The sequence below is a fragment of the Aethalodelphis obliquidens genome, unplaced genomic scaffold (genome assembly GCF_003676395.1).
Source record: "Aethalodelphis obliquidens isolate GAN/ISIS:26980383/991018 unplaced genomic scaffold, ASM367639v1 scaffold12, whole genome shotgun sequence".
In the NCBI taxonomy this organism is placed as follows: Eukaryota; Metazoa; Chordata; class Mammalia; order Artiodactyla; family Delphinidae; genus Aethalodelphis; species Aethalodelphis obliquidens.
Window position 1 is genome coordinate 12,162,249 of NW_020837956.1, and position 16,528 is coordinate 12,178,776.

General features: G+C 40.9%; 1 protein-coding gene across 4 annotated transcripts in view; it reads right to left on the reverse strand.

Moving 5' to 3' along the window:
* The window catches only part of TMEM178A (transmembrane protein 178A), a 249,482-nt gene that overhangs the window by 157,720 nt on the left and 75,234 nt on the right, over nucleotides 1–16,528 (reverse strand). For all 4 annotated transcript variants that reach the window (XR_003434083.1, XR_003434085.1, XR_003434084.1 and 1 more), the window contains one exon: nucleotides 14,286–14,412. The gene's annotated coding sequence lies outside the window, so the exon portion shown is untranslated. The remainder of the gene's footprint in view (nucleotides 1–14,285; nucleotides 14,413–16,528) is intronic.

The window sequence follows — 16,528 nt, forward strand, 5'->3', positions numbered from 1 at the left end:
TCTGAACACAGATGAACAGGAAGAGAAGTGACGAAAAGTCAGGGCTTTATTTTAATGCCGAGTTTTTTTCTTCCCCAGTGCAGAATTCATATTAAAGAAACAGCAGGATGCTGACAGGAAACTGTTGGTAAGTAGAAATAACACTTAAAACAAGTCAGAACAGCAGGCGTATAAGTTGGTTTGTTAATTATATCGTATTTTATTTTCTAATGAATGCCCTAAGAAAGGGGGGAATCATTCTGACAGGTGTTTGAAACCAATTTTTTTTGCGATACGCGGACCTCTCACTGTTGTGGCCTCTCCCGTTGCGGAGCACAGGCTCCGTACGCGCAGGCTCAGCGGCCATGGCTCACAGGGCCCAGTCGCTCGGCGGCACGTGGGATCTTCCCGGACCGGGGCCCGAACCCGCGTCCCCTGCATTGGCAGACGGACCCCCAACCACTATGCCACCGGGGAAGCCCTAAAACCAAATTCTAAGTCCTCTTAGAAAGATGATACGGAGCAAGAGCAATCAGATTGCTATGAAGCAAGAAGAGGTCTCCACCAGCCCCCGTCGTCGATCAGATCTGTGAAGCTTAATGATTTATAATCCTGTGGATGAGGATCTAAATTCCTATTTTAACTGATGCCTGTGTTACTTGGTAGAGAAAGTCTTTTGCTCACTTATGGGGAAGGTACTGATCGAGACATACACGAAATGCACATGTAAGTTGCCCACATTTATAGCAAGTAATCTATAGCTCTTTTCTAAGTATTATATTCCCAGAGAGAACAAAGTAAATTTGCCTTAGAGAAAAGTGTTAATTTTATCCTGATTAACTAGCTAAATGATTTACACAGTCATGAATCAGAAAGAAAGATATAACTTTTAAAATGATTTAAATGAGAAAGCAAAAAACTATTTGGGGAGCAAGGGTGGGAGTGAATTAACTGACAAGAGTGTTTTTAAATTGCCCTAGGGTGAATTAAGCCTCCTGCTTTTTTGTCAGAAATGAGTAATTAGTAAAAGGAAGCAGCATAGTTCACATCTTGGCATTTTTATCCAGAATTAAGGTTTCACATTATACATTCCCACTCTATGTGGCACTTTACAGTCTAACTACAAATACCTGCGCATCCAATCAAGAATACCTTGGAGATCAGGTCTATGCAGACAGAGCAGTCTGAATCATTTAGAACACAATATGTGATGGATAAAATACAATAATTAAGGGAAAAAGCAGACTTGTCATCTAGATAATCCAAGCATCATCTCAGTTCCCAGAGGGATAGCCCTCCCTCCTCTTCCCTTCACCCAGACCACCTTCAAAACTCTGCTTTGAATGGTGCCTCCTACAGGAAGCCCTCCCTGGTTCACTGACCTAATCCTTTCATTTTGCTCCTCACTGCCACAAGTAGCATGTCTGTTTTTTGCACTTGGTCCGTAGTAGCTTATCTTATACCATTATTAAAGTGTTCCTTTGCCTTTGTGTCTTTATTTTATCTACCCCCTTATAGAGAAGTGCCTTAAGGACCCCACTGTGTCTTCCATTTGCTGGGTATTTCCCCAGGGTGCTCCCTGTCATCAAGGAGGACTCACAGGAATGTTGCCTATCAACTGTGCACAGCCAGCATCAAATTGATGGCTTTGGCTTGGCTATCAGTCCTGTCTAAAAGTTTGGAGGGGGGAAATGTGAAATTATATAAATAATTTTTTTTTTTTGTGGTACACGGGTCTCTCACTGTTGTGGCCTCTCCCGTTGCGGAGCACAGGCTCCAGACGCACAGGCTCAGCGGCCATGGCTCATGGGCCCAGCCACTCCGCGGCATGTGGGATCCTCCTGGACTGGGGCACAAACCCGCGTCCCCTGCATAGGCAGGCGGACTCTCAACCACTGCGCCACCAGGAAAGCCCTATATAAATAATTTTAATTAGATTCTTTTAAAATCTCCTGGAACCTGTTTCATTATCTGTTATGTAGAAATAATGTGAAATTTCCATCCCTCACCCTCCACCCTGATTTTCTTTAAATTGGCTATTCTTGGTTTTTTTGAATTGAAGGTTTCTTCAGGCTTGCTTAAATTTTACTAATAAACTCAAAACCCAGCCTGTGGGCTAGATGCAAGGCTGTGTCAGCACAGATGCCAGCTCAGGGCAGCAGTGCTTCCTTCTCAAAGGGACTGGCTTGGCCACATTCCGAAGTTAATGCAATGTCTGTGGCTTGGGGGAGTTTGGCACAGTAAAGGGGTCTGAATTCCTACAGTCACTGACTCTGCAGTCCCTCTGGGGAGAAAGAAGGAAATGAAATTCTTTAACACATTCTCAAGTCCATGGAATTCTGGCAAACAACAGACGCGGTTAATTCAAGATGGGGCTGAATTAAGATAGAGCCAGAGATTGGGAATTGATTTCCCAGGGATTGACGTAAAATATTTTCTATTTGAAACACTTTCAAAATGGAATTTCTTACCCTCTCTTTATTAATATCCAACGTATTCAGGAACCTATCCTGAGGCTGTTTTAGCCAAGACATGTAGGACATGCAAGACATGCAAGACATGCACTTAAGAATGAGTGTATGTTGGGATTTGGGAAGGGAGGAGAAACTCGCTGTGAAGAAATGCATCCCTTCTGCTTCTGAGAGCCAAGGACAGCAATCCAATCTGCAAAATGTCTCTCATCAGCTTTCTTTCCACCAGCATCTCACAAAATTTCCTCAGAGTTTTCAAGAAAACTGGTGGAAGAGGTCATGCTGACAATGAGGGGCAGCTGTAGGCAAGTTAGCTCAGGTGTGGAGTTAGGCAAGAAATCAGTGGCTACGGCTCCATGCTCCCAATGCAGGGGGCCCGGGGTTCGATCCCTGGTCAGGGAACTAGATCCCACATGCCGCAGCTAAAGATCCCGCTTGCTGCAACAAGGATCCCGCACACGGCAACGAAGTTCCCATGTGCCGCAACTAAGACCCGGCACAGCCAAATATCTAGGTAGATGATAGATATATAGATAGATAAGAGATAAATAGAAAATAGTTTTTTAAAAAAGAAAGAAATCAGGCTAAGGGTTGGAACAACTAATGAAAGTGCTAAGAGCAGAATGTCCAGTTGACAGCACCGGTATGTACCCCAGCTGCCCAACCGTGATGACGCTGGGTAGTGGGAGAAGCCCATGAATGGGAAACCAAGCGGTGGGAGCAGTTTCCAACTGTCCAGTGACCAGGTTCTAACCATCTCTCCAGCACCCATCAGTGGGGGCCTGGCAGTGTCTTGCTATGCCTTTCTAGACCTAGGGTCCCCCATCTGTAAAATACGCAGGGCCAGCTCCACGGGCGTGCACTGGGCTTAGTGCTCGGCTGTCACCATCTTGAAATTCTTAATAACAAGGGACCCCATATTTTCATCTTGCACTGGGTCCCACAAATTAGGTAGCTGGTCATGGAACTAAAAGTAGGATATTAAGGGGTTCTAGTTAAATGAATTGATTCATTTATATTATTTTGTTTTAAGCTATCTATAAAATTATCCTATGAAATCAGGGTGATGAGAGGATGGAAACTAGAAAGAGACCACACTTTAAACATACTTTATTGGCAAATGGTGTGGTCTTGATCAAGAGGCTACTCCAATTAACTGACAAGGTTAGCTGAACTCCTCCATATAGATTAACTGTCAGCAATAAGATGCTGAGTTACTTACTAAACACGAAAATTTATACTCAAGGTATCTTAATCTCCTGGCTCTTTCGATGTCAGGGGATGCTCATTCTAAATTCTCATTGAATAATACAACATAGAAAATGTATGGCTGTTCTAGTTTCTGGTGATTTTAATTATATTAAGATCATAGTAATATTCACAATAAAAAGCAAGCATTTATTAAAGACTGACTATGAGGAGGAATCTTTGTTAGGCTCTGGGATTTGAGATTTAGGGCTAGGATCAAAGTCAGGATTAAAGTTATTGGGGTTAGGATTAGGGTTAGGGGTTGGGATTATGATTAAGGCACAGTACCTGCCTTGGAGACATACTACACACAGAAACCTAGACAGACTATTCATGTGTATAAACAACATGTACATGCTTGCACACACATACACACACTGTAGAGAAAAAGAAGGAAGTTTGGTTAAGGACCAGTGAGCCTCAGAATACTGCAGGAGTTCAGGGGAGGGCAATCTCAGGAAGCCAGTCTAAACCCATCATGGTCCCCCTTGGTGACAACAGGGTGGGCCCCATGGTATTCCCTGCAGCTGGTTCCTGTTCGAGTTTGGGAGTCATCGCTGAGTCAATGAATATGTGGTGACACCGCTTCCTGGGAGGCTCTGGCTAGTCCTATGGAGACCCAGAGGTGAACAAGCTGAGGCTCTGGCCTCCACACAGCTCCAACCCCAGGGAACGAGGAACACAGATGTGTGACAGATGCCATGACCACCAGCCCCGCCCCCTGAGGCTGAGTGACAGGAGGACACTCAGAGAAGATGCTTCAATGTAATTCTCTTTGGGTTATTGATGGAGACAGTTGGAAAACGAGAAAATCATCCATCAGGGGAATCAAAAGAAGCAATCTTCCATCAGTAGGAGTGCACCAGGGAATGGTGAGGTGAGAATGTGACTTAAGATAGCTGGCTGCCGGGCAGTCCCAAGATCTTCCCAATCCTATTTGCTCAGAGTGACAATCACAAAAAATGTTACCCGACATTTCTAAAAGTAAAGAAATATGCAGCATCATTTTGCTTTGCTGTAAACAACTCTGATTTTTAAAACCCAAAGAGATAAATCACTGAAGAATCCCTGATTTTATAAAATGTCTCACTACAAGATGGCCTTAAAAAGGAAATTCCCACAGTAGTACATTTTAGGTAGAATTTGACTTCCACCCAAAAAATTTATATGCAACATGGAAGCAGCCCATGTACTATATAAAGTCAGGTAGGCTTGAAGTCGATCCAAGTCACAAAAAAAATATGAAGCAGTCATTCTTCACCAAGATTATTCAATTGAGAAATCTGGAAGAGCAATCTAAACAACAATCTTCCTGTCAGTGGCTGTATTATTAGCCTGCAGCTTTCCAGTTTCCTGTATGTTGACAGGAAGCTGATCTCCTGAAGTAGAAAGAATAAGACAATGTATACCCGTGGGATAATTTCTTCAGCCCCATTAAATGTTAGTCAGGGCCAGTTTGTCTACACACAGCCCCTTCCACTGCAGAGAAAAGTCTGAAGTAACAGATTGGCATACAGGGATTTCCAGGAAAGTTCCAGAATGAAGTATTTAAATGATGACTTGTGAGCACTTAGAAATTGAGAAGTGATCACTGATTTGTATTTTCTTGAGCAGCCATCCTAAATGATTGATGAAAAGACTCATGTGAAGCCCGAGGGAGGGCCCTAATAGAATATCACAGGGCTCTTCCCTGCTCAACATTTTTTTTTTTTTGGCGGTACGCGGGCCTCTCACTGTTGTGGCCTCTCCCGTTGTGGAGCACAGGCTTGGGATGCGCAGGCCCAGCGGCCATGGCTCACGGGCCTAGCCACTCCGCAGCATGTGGGATCTTCCCGGACCAGGGCACGAACCCATGCCCCCTGCATCGGCAGGCGGATTCTCAACCACTGCGCCACCAGGGAAGCCCCTTGCTCAACATTTTATCAACTCCTAGAATAAACATTTGGAAAGCCCTTTTATCAAAATCACGTGGTACACAAAGCTGGAAGGCTAACCTATTAGGTAGCAGAATCTAGATTCAAAGAGTTTCAGTAGTACGGAAGAAAGAATCAAAACAAACAAAATATAGTTTATAAGGGATAAATGTAAAATTTTACATTTAGGATTTTATATAAAGGAAAAAAATCTGGCTTGATGGAAGGTCATGTGACAGAGAACTAGGTGTCTTGGCTGGACACAGGTTTTACATGGGCCCTTAATGAAATATAGATATTAAAAACAACAACAAAACACTAATGGATTCTTGGCAGTTAACATTTATTTTCTCCTTGGTTATCAAGGATTCTTATTTTCTTTATACTCTTCTGAACTTTTCCAAGTTTTCTACAATAAGCATACGTTATTTTTATGAACAGAAAAAATTTCTCTTAGTCTTTGAAAATATTTGAATGACTGTCTATGGAAGTTGGAGCAGGGTATTCAGTATAGTTTTAGAGGCTGGAACTAGGAAAAATGGCTAGTATCCAGTTCACAGTGGAGTGAATTCCTACCCCTGGAAGTGTCCACATAAATGTTGGCTAACTACAAAGGTAGCATAGTATAGCACGGTGGCTAAAAGCTCTGGTTCTGACAATGGCCTGACAATGGGTTCAAATCTTGACTGTGCCCCTTATTACTTGTATGACTTAGACAGGCATTCTACTATTTCTCCATCTATGAAAGATGCATGATGGTAACTGTACCCTTATGGTTACAAAGGATTCAATGGGTTCATCTGTATCAATGTTCTTAAGACAGTAACTGGTCTATGCTCAATAAACATTAGCTACTAGTATCTGTCAGAAGTGGTACAGAAGGGATGTCTGCTTCACTTGAGAAATTAAACTAAATGATTACCAAGGGTTCCCTGCAATTCCATGATCTTATTGTTCTAGGTGGGAGATTGCCCCCCTCAGGTGGTACTCTCTTATTACCTAAGTCTGAAGTTCTGAACAGAATCTTGATAATGACAAAATTATTGCAGGAGAGGAAGTGTCCACAGGAGGATGCCGTCCAAAGGTTATGCAGAATCTCATGAGTTTCCTTACCAATAATAGAAAGGAGACCCAGCAATGGCACTGGACATGTAAACCAAATTCATGATTGAGGTTCCAATGACTAGATAAAAGATAGGGCATGGGTGAAACAGTCAGAAGAAAAGGGAGCCAAAGGAATTACAGTAAACAAAAGTCCATGTTCATTTATTTATTCATTCATTCATTTGTTCAACAAATGCATTTCCCAAGCATCTTCTATGTATGTACTAGGCACTGTGCTGGCTCTAGGCACAGAAAACCAGGCAAAGTCCCTACCCTAATGGAGTCTACAGTCAGTGGGAAGTTTATTTGAACCAAATAGTTATACCAATAAATATAAAATTACAGCCATGATCAGCATATGAAGGAAAAGTACCCAGGGTCATATGGTAGAGATTTGCCCTGGATATAGAGGTCAGGGAAGATAGCCCTGGGGAAGCCATGACTGAGCTAAGATTTGAAGAAAGGGGGGAAGTTACAAGATGAAAAGGGGCAAAAAGCAATTGGGGAGGGGAAGCATAGCAAGTAAAAGGAAGTGAAAGAAGACCAGAGTGACTGGTGTGCAGGAAGCATGGTGGAGCATGGTTTGAGATAGAGCTGTATGGGTGCAGGGCCTGTTAAGAATATTGTACCCTAAAATAATGGAAAGGCATTCAAGTATTTTAACCATTTTCAGGTGGCGTGGGGGTGGACATGAAGATCAGGTGAAGAAATCACTCTGGATACATTGTGAGAGGCAAAGGTCAAAATGGCTGCAGACAGACCAGTAAGGAGGCTTTTACAGCAATCTAGGTGAGAGATGGTGGTAGCTTAGGATAGTGGGAAAGGATGAAGGGAGAGGAGTATGGATTCAGGAGAGGTTTAGAAGGCAAAATTGAATGTGAAGGGTAAAGCAGAGGAAAGGGTCCTGGAAACTCCCAGGTTCTGGCCTGCTTAACCCTTCAGTGAGATAGGGAGCACTGAAGAGATTTGAAGTGGGGCCGGGGGGAGATTAAAAACTTGGTTTGGGGACAAAACTATAATTCAAGAAGATACATGCACCCCTATGTTCATAACAGCACTATTCACAATAGCCAAGACATGGAAGCTACCTAAACGTCCATGAATGGATAAAGAAGAGGAGGTACGTATTATATATACAGTGGAATACTATTCAGTCATAAAAAAGAATGAAATAATGTCATTTGCAGCAACATGGATAGACCTAGAGATTATCATACTAAGTGAAGTAAGTCAGAAAGATAAACACCATATGATATCACTTATATGTGGAATCCAAAATACGTCACAAATGAAGCTATCTATGAAACAGAGACAGACTCACAGACATAGAGAACAGACTTGTGGTTGCCAAGGGGGAGGCGTGGGGGAGGGATGGATTGGCACTAGCAGATGCAAACTACTATATATAAGATGGATAAGCAACAAGGTCCTACTGTACAGCACAGGGAACTATATTCAATATCCTGTGATAAACCACAATGGAAAAGAATATAAAAAAAGAATGTGTATATATATGTATAACTGAGTCACTCTGCTATTCAGCAGAAATTAACACAACATTATAAATCAACTATACTTCAATTTAAAAAAGTAAAATTGGAAGAAAAGAGTTTGGTTTTGGATGTGTTACATTTTAGATGTCTGTGAGACTTCCCAAGTGGAAATGTTAAGTAGGAAGTTGGATACGTGGGTCTAGAGCTCAGAGGAGAGATCTAGGCTGGGGAAACATTTTTGGCATGAATAAAATATAGAATAAGGAGAGAAGAGTGTCCAGGAGTGAGCCTTGGGTGTTTTAATATTTATTGACTTGAGAAGAATAGATAAGGCTACAAAGGAGATAGCAAATTGGCTGTCAGAGAAGATAGAGGAAACCAGAAAAGTCTTGTGTCACTGAAGCCAAGAAAAGACAGTGGTTGCAGGCGGAGGAGTGGTGAACGGGGTGGACCACTGTTGGGAGGTCAGGGAAGAGGAAGAACCTCAGCACAAGCTGTTTGGTTGGGTTGATGGGTCAGGACCCAACCTGACAGTGACCTGAGGAGTGAGTGGGAAGTGAACAAATAGAGTCCACAAGTATATTCTTTCTAGAAGTCTCTAGAAAGGGGAGAAGAGAATGTGATGGTTTGAGAAGAATGTACGGTTGGGATACGGTTGTCTCCACTCATCCCACTCCACTCTCAATGGGAGTCTTGATTATGCTTTAAAGCTGACAAGAAGAATCCAGTTGAGAAGAGACGGAAAATAAAAGCATGAGGAGAGAACATGCAGCACCACCGTGGGATAAGGGGCTAAAAAGGATACATGGCCAGGGACTTGCCTTTTGGCCAGGGAGATGACGCAGGAAGAACTGCCTGGTCACAAGGTGGTCACAAATGGTAGGACTCGATGTTATGACAATGCTGGTGGAGAATGAAGCAGCTGGGATCAAAGCTCTGTGTTTCTCCCTGGTTTAGGCTTCCAAGCCAAATATTTGTGAGAAATTGGTACAGTACTACCAAGAAATCTTAGCTCAGGTATCCCAGAGATTGGATCCTTGCTCCAGATAGAAATAGCAGTAGTCCCTGTGGGTGGGAGTTCTTAGGGTTCTCTTCTGAGTTGAAATCCAGACCGATTATTATCTGAGGAAATGATATCAGGTATGTTTCCTCATTCAGGTCACAAGATTATTTCCCAGAACCATAACATTTTGCAAATGAAGAAACTGAGCTGCATCCCTAGCTATGGCTCATCTCAACCAGAATGGAAGAATTTGGAGTTTGCACGAGTCCAACTTTCCAGTGTTTTCTAAAGTGTAGAATACCAACATGGCTTGAAGCCATCGTCTGAGACACAGTGTCTTCAGACACCCACTCCCAGGCCTTATGAAGTCACAGCAGTGAAGGAAATCCAGTTTGTCGCGAGCATCTGCTAGGTGCCAGGCTGTGTGTCAGTCTCATTGGCAGGCATCATCTCATTTAATCCTCCTAACAGTCTCTGGATCTGAGCTTCTACCCTGGAGAAGAGAAATCTGCTTTGACACCTTTCTGAGAGCTCCAGGCTGGTTCTTTTACTTCCCTGGTGGCCTTCATGTATGGCTCCAGGCTAACCTGGCCTGCCAGGCCCATGACAAAGTAGATTTTTGAGTTTATGGCAGCACATTTCCCTGAGCTTTTCCATAATTCTCCCAGCCAACCCAAGTGCCAGGAAAGGTCTGTATTTTTATCTCAACTTTCCTTTCTTCCAAGTTGTGTTCCGGACAAATATTTGTGGTCATTGCTCAATGAGACCAAAGTACACAAATGTCATGTGCTAATTAAAAAAAAAAAAAAAAAGATAAAAGGCAGGAGGAAGGATTTTCTGAGGACTTACCAGAGACCTAATACATTACTTTTTAAGCCAAGCAACCCAAGCTTAATTCCAACCCCCACTGTCCAAATCCTTCCATCTCTCAACTGACAGAACCAGAGCAAGCCACTGAGCAGGGCTTCGAGGAGGAAGTGAGGTTTCCAACAAATAGAAGGCAAACTTCTTCTCCTCTCCATTTCTCAAAGACATATTTCGTCTGTGCTTGGCCACTAGGGACCCTTAGGATCAACACTTTCCTTGTTGCTAGTCACCCTACCATAACTGCAACACCTCCTATGAGAATATCTCCCTAATCAGCTTATATGTTCTGAATTTCTATAAATGTTTCTTGGTATCTTGTTTTTCCCAGTTTTATAATCAGGTGATATAAGCATAAGTAGAATGCTGACCTCTGACCCCAGACTCATAAAAGCAATCCCTAAACAAGTTTGTTCCTAAGAAACAGCAGCTCTGATTCCAAAGGATACTCCTTCACAGGGCAAATAAACATGATGTGTCTGTAATTCCAGAGGGCCCTAAGGATTGCTGAAGTGGGTCAGGGATTCAGAAGGCTGCTCCATTCCCATCTGGGAGGAATTCCTACTTCCTTCCCTCTCCACCCTTTGCCTGCCCCCAACTCCCCACACTTCCTCCGAGTAAAAATGAGGGAGGCTTTCCTCCTCCAAGTTTGCACCCACCTGTCCCTGAGTTCAGTAATGAATCAGTCAGTAGCAATGTACTGAATACCAGCTACATGGGAGACTAGATTACCTTTCGTTACCTCTGTCTGCATAGCTCATTAAGAATGAGGAACATAACTCTTTGAAAACACATACTGTAGAAATGCTGAATAATAATGATAACTATTAATAACACATCAGCCTAAGTGGAAATCGAGTTTTACTCAGGTGGATAAAATTACCTGCAGAGTACAATACATCTATGGAATAAAGTGAGTCAGCACCCAGACACTTGTGCTGTTTGTAACAGCGATATTCTTTATTCAGTTTGTAAGTCACACCTGGCATTCAAAGCCTGTTTCTCAAACACAAGGCCCTTGAAAGCTTTTCCTTTTTAATATATATGCGCCATTGTCTTTTTCACTAGAATAATTTCGAGTTACAGGCTCTTTTCCCAACAAGATCAGGTAGGAAAAAAATGTTGATGTGAACTTATTGTGTGTTTAATTCATTCTTTCCTTCCTTCAGCGAGCATGTGTTACAGGCCTGCTATGCTTCAGGTATTAGGCCAGGCACTGAGCTACCAGGGTTAGCAAGACACAGTCATGCCCACAAGTTGCTCACAGTTTAGCAGGTACCTACCCAAATTACAGCAACTGTTACAGGTGCCATGACAGACATCTGTGAAGTCGTTACGGTAGGGGCCCAAAAAGCCGATAAGGTGGGTTCTACCTATGAAAGGTCATAAAAGACTACAGAAGAGATGGAAAACAATCGCTTGGCCAAAAATGCACACCATTTCAGATTCACGTTCAAGCATCATGTTTCAATGCATTTTTTCATTAAGTGACTAATCTCTCTAAATACAAAAGGATTTGTTATTTCTGGCAGAAATGATAGTCAAGCTTAGGAATTGCAGTACTGGCTCGATCAATATGTGAGATGTTTTTAATTGAGGTCTGTGGTTTGTATATTCTTCTATAGAACAATCCACAATTGCTGTCAAATTTTTCTATTCTCAGCTGGCTGATCTACAAACAAAATAAAGCAACAGTTTCAACCCATTCTGCAAAAATCTTCTGGCCCAGAATCTACTAAATTTGCACATCCTAGAATAGTGACTTCACTATTTAAAATATATCTGGTGAAATTTGAATAATCTCTGCAGTTTAGTTAATAGTTTTGTACCAATGTTAATGTCTTCATTTGGAAAATTGTACTACGGTTGTATAGAGTTAAAATTGGGAAACTTGGGTGAGGGAATATATGGGAAAGCTCTGTACCAGTTCTGCAACTTTTCAGTAAATTTAAAATTAGTTCAAAATAAAAAGTAAATAATACATGTGTGCGTGTACAGATGCATTTACATTTTTATGAGATCAATGCTACACAAAATGTGTTTCATAAATTCTTTTTTTTTGGTGGGGGGCTTTGAGTCACCCATCCATGAGGTCTTTTCTCCAAGCAGTTTCTTTTATCTCCATGAAGATTTTATTTATAAAGTGCCCCTTATTTATAAAGTGCAGCTGTTAATATCTACTTTTTTTTACTTTACATTTTTTAAACACTTTTTAAAAAATAAAATTATTTTATTTATTTTAATTTTGGCTGTGTTGGGTCTTCATTGCTGTGTGCGGGCTTTCTCTAGTTGTGGCAAGTGGGGGCTATTCTTCGTTGCGGTGCGCGGGCTTCTCATTGCGGTGGCTTCTCTTGTTGTGGAGCACGGGCTCTAGGCACACGGGCTTCAGTAGTTGTGGCACATGGGCTCAGTAGTTGTGGCACATGGGCTCAGTAGTTGTGGCACGCAGGCTCAGTACTTGTGGTGCACGGGCTTAGTTGCTCCGCGGCATGCGGGATCTTCCCGGACCAGGGCTCGAACCCGTGTCCCCTGCATTGGCAGGCAGATTCTTAACCACTGCACTACCAGGGAAACCCTACCCTTTTTTTTTTAAATTGAAGTACAGTTGATTTACAATGTTGTGTTAGTTTCAGGTGTACAGCAAAGTAATTCAGTTACATATTATATATATCAAAGAATATATATATAATATGTATTATATATATAGGAATATGTATTTTTTTCAGATTATTTTTCCATTATAGGTTATAATAAGATATTGAGTATCGTTCCCTATGCTATACAGTAGGACCTTGTTATTTATCTATTTCATATATAGGAGTGTGTATTTGTTAATCCCAAACTCCTAATTTATCCCTCCCCTCCTCAATATCAAAAAAAAACCAAGCAAGCCAGTCAAAGAACGTCAGAAGACCTAAATAGACATTTCTCCAAAGAAGACATACAGGCGGCTAACAGGCACATGAAAAGATGCTCACATCACTAATTACTAGAGAAATGCAAATCAAAACTACAATAAGGTTATCACCTCACACCACTCACGATGGCCATCATCAACAAGTCTACAAATAATAAATGCTGGAGAGGGCGTGGAGAAAAGGAACCCTCCTACACTGTTGGTGGGAATGTAAATTGGTACAGCTATTATGGAGAACAATATGGAGGTTCCTTAAAAAACTAAAAATAGAGTTACCATATGATCCAGCAATCTCACTCCCAGGCATATATCCAGAAAAGGTGAAAGCTCTAATTTGAAAAGACACATGCACCTCAGTGTTCATAGCAGCACTATTTATAATAGCCAAGACATGGAAGCAACCCAAATGTCCATCAATAGATGGATGAATAAAGAAGATGTGGTATATATGTACAATGGAATATTACTCAACCGTAAAACAGAATAAAATAATGTCATCTGCAGCAACATGGATGGACCTAGAGATTATCATACTAAATGAAGTCAGACAGAGAAAGACAAATATCATATGATGTCACTTATATGTGGAATCAAAAAAATGATACAAATGAACTTATTTACAAAAGACTATTATTACTATTACTAATCAGACTATTACTAATCAGAGAAACTAAATATGGACACTGAAAGCAAGCATTTAGAAACTTTTATAACATTTCCACAATATTTAAGCATATGATTGTTTTCCTAAAAGTTTATTTTTATTGCCTTTTTTAAAAGTATCAATCTATATGAGTCAGAGTTCTCCAGAGAAACAGAATCAACAGGATATGTGTGTGTTTGTGTGTTTGTGTGTGTGTGTGTGTGTGTTTATATATACAGAATTCCTTCTTGCTCAGGGGAGTTCAGTCTTTGTTCTATTAAGGCCTTCAACTGATTGGATAAGGCCCACCCATACTATAGAAGCAATCTGCTTTATTCAACTACTGATTTAGCTGTTAATCTCATCTAAAAAACCACTTTCACAGAAACATCCAGAATAATGTTTGACCAAATATCTGGGCACCCTGGCCTAGCCAAGTTAACACAAGTTATCACATAGTCCATGACAGGTTGGAAGATAGTTTGAGAAGCATTGTACGAGACAACTTTTAATAGTCTACCAAATAGTTCCATTAATAAAAAATCATTCAGACTAAGAATGTTCATTTTATGTGGAAACAGGGGAACTACTGTGAGCAGTGCCCTGAATGGTCTGGGGGAAAATAAATAGAATCACTTTTCTATACTCACCATTGAGCTTAAGCCATTAAAATCCACCTTTGCCCTTTGAGACAGTTTGTATAGCTCTAATCTTGAGGTTCCCAAACTTTCCCAATTCACAGCATCTTAGTGTCTCAGTAATTTTTTCACAGAGCTCCTAGGCCAAAAGAAAAAAAAAACCTAACATAAATCTCATTTATCCAGTAGAAAGTTCCCAACAACTTAGCCATTTGAAAATATAATACACATAAGTTGAAAGAAAAAATATTTTTATTTTGTTCTTAACCACAGTTATTTATAAAAGGATATATATGCCAGGCATTGAATATTGTCTCTCAAACCTTGGAACCTGTATAGACACCACCAGTTATTCACCTCGTGTTCACACTGATTTTCACTTACTACTTGCATTTTATAACAGCTGCTGAAAATCCAGCTTCTCAAAGATAAGACATCTTTGAAAGGAGTGCAGCACAATCTAATATTGAAACTGTGAACAATCTTGACCAAGTAGCTCACCTGGTGGCCAACAGATGTCAAGCATCACCACATCTCCCTCAACATTTAGCCTATGCCACGGGATGTCCGTGAGTTTGTTGTGGTGTCCTGGGCACCTAGCGCATAGTTTGTGATTCCTGGCTCTATTCTTTTTCCATTTTTGATTCTATTCTCCCATTTGTAAAATATAAGCACCCACTTTAAGTGTCTAGCAACTACCTCTGTTAAAGCTGGGATTAAGCAGAATATAACATTTACTGTCATGTTATAACTCTGACCTTTCACTGCTAGCACTCAAGAAGCTGTGTATTCCATCCTCTGTTCTTTGTCTCTGGTAAAGGCTGTAGAGGATGAGAAGGCTCCCAATGGCCAGGCATACCAAATATGTGTCTCGGAGAACAGAACAAAATCTTTTGCTCTGTTATACATTTAAATAAAAATACAGTTTTTAAACAAGTTCATAAATAAATACAGAGAACAGATGGGTGGTTCCTGGGGGAGTGAGGGCGGGGGACAAAATGGGTGAAGGAGGTCAAAAGGTACAAACTTCCAGTTATAAAATTAATAAGGCATGGGTATATAACGTAAAGTGTGGTAACTATAGTTAATGATACTATATTGCATATTTGAACGTTGCTAAGAGAGTAGATCTTAAAAGTTTTCATCACAAGAAAAAAATGTTGTAACTATGTACAGTGATGGATTTAACTGGACTTATCATGGTGATCATTTTGCAATATATACAAGTATCAAACCATGATGTTGTATACCTGAAACCAATAAAATGTTACATTCAGTTATACCTCAGTTTAAAAAAAAGAATACAGTTTTTAACTCATGATGTTATCTTTTAACAGATCATTAGATCAAGACTGAAAGCAGTACAAAAATAAGTAGAATTTGGTACCTTTCTCCTCATTTTTAACCATTCTCAATCACATTTTAATCTAATCCTGATTTTTCTATCCAATTGTATTTATTTCACTCACCCTAAATTCCTGTCCCTTGGGTCATGTAAATGGCTCTAACAGGAGTACTTTGGGACTTAAGCATGGCTTGAAATCAAAGCCTTTGTTTTTTTCATCTGGGTCTATATGTTCTCTTCATCATTATAGTTGTCGTCATCATCATAATATGAACAATTTATCCTATTTGGCTGGTACCAACATTTGGAGAGATGGCCTCCCTCTGTCTCCTGTTTCTAGCTTTTCCTGGCTCCTTTTCCATAGGCAGAGGCAAGGGGAGAAAGAGAGAGACTCATATATCTTGCACTCCCTGCAAGATTGTCTCTTCCTGGCAACAACAAAAAAGCCTTTCTCTTTCTCTGCCTCTCTCTCTCTCCACTCCTTTTCATAAAGATCCCCTATGTTCTTTTATCTACTGTCTATTACCACCTTCATATAGTTGATACCACCTACCTCTGATATTAAGCTACTGTCTTGTAATGGAAACTACATTCCATCGCCAAGGATAAATCCAAGCTTATCAGAATATACTTTTTAAAGCATGTTTCATAATAAACAGCACACAATTGTAGATAGCGGCACAGAGCCACTGGGACTCCAGAACAAGTATCTGATGCCGGAACGCAGGAGAGCAGTGCCCTTCACTGCTGCTCCCATTTCACCCAGCCTGATGTTGAACTCCCCCCTTCCTTCTTGCTGGAGATTTTCTATAAACCAGATGTCAACAAATATATTGGATTCTTTATACTTTAATCTGTTTAACATTTCGAAAGTGTTGAAAGAGTTGGGCACATTATTCATTTCAACTAT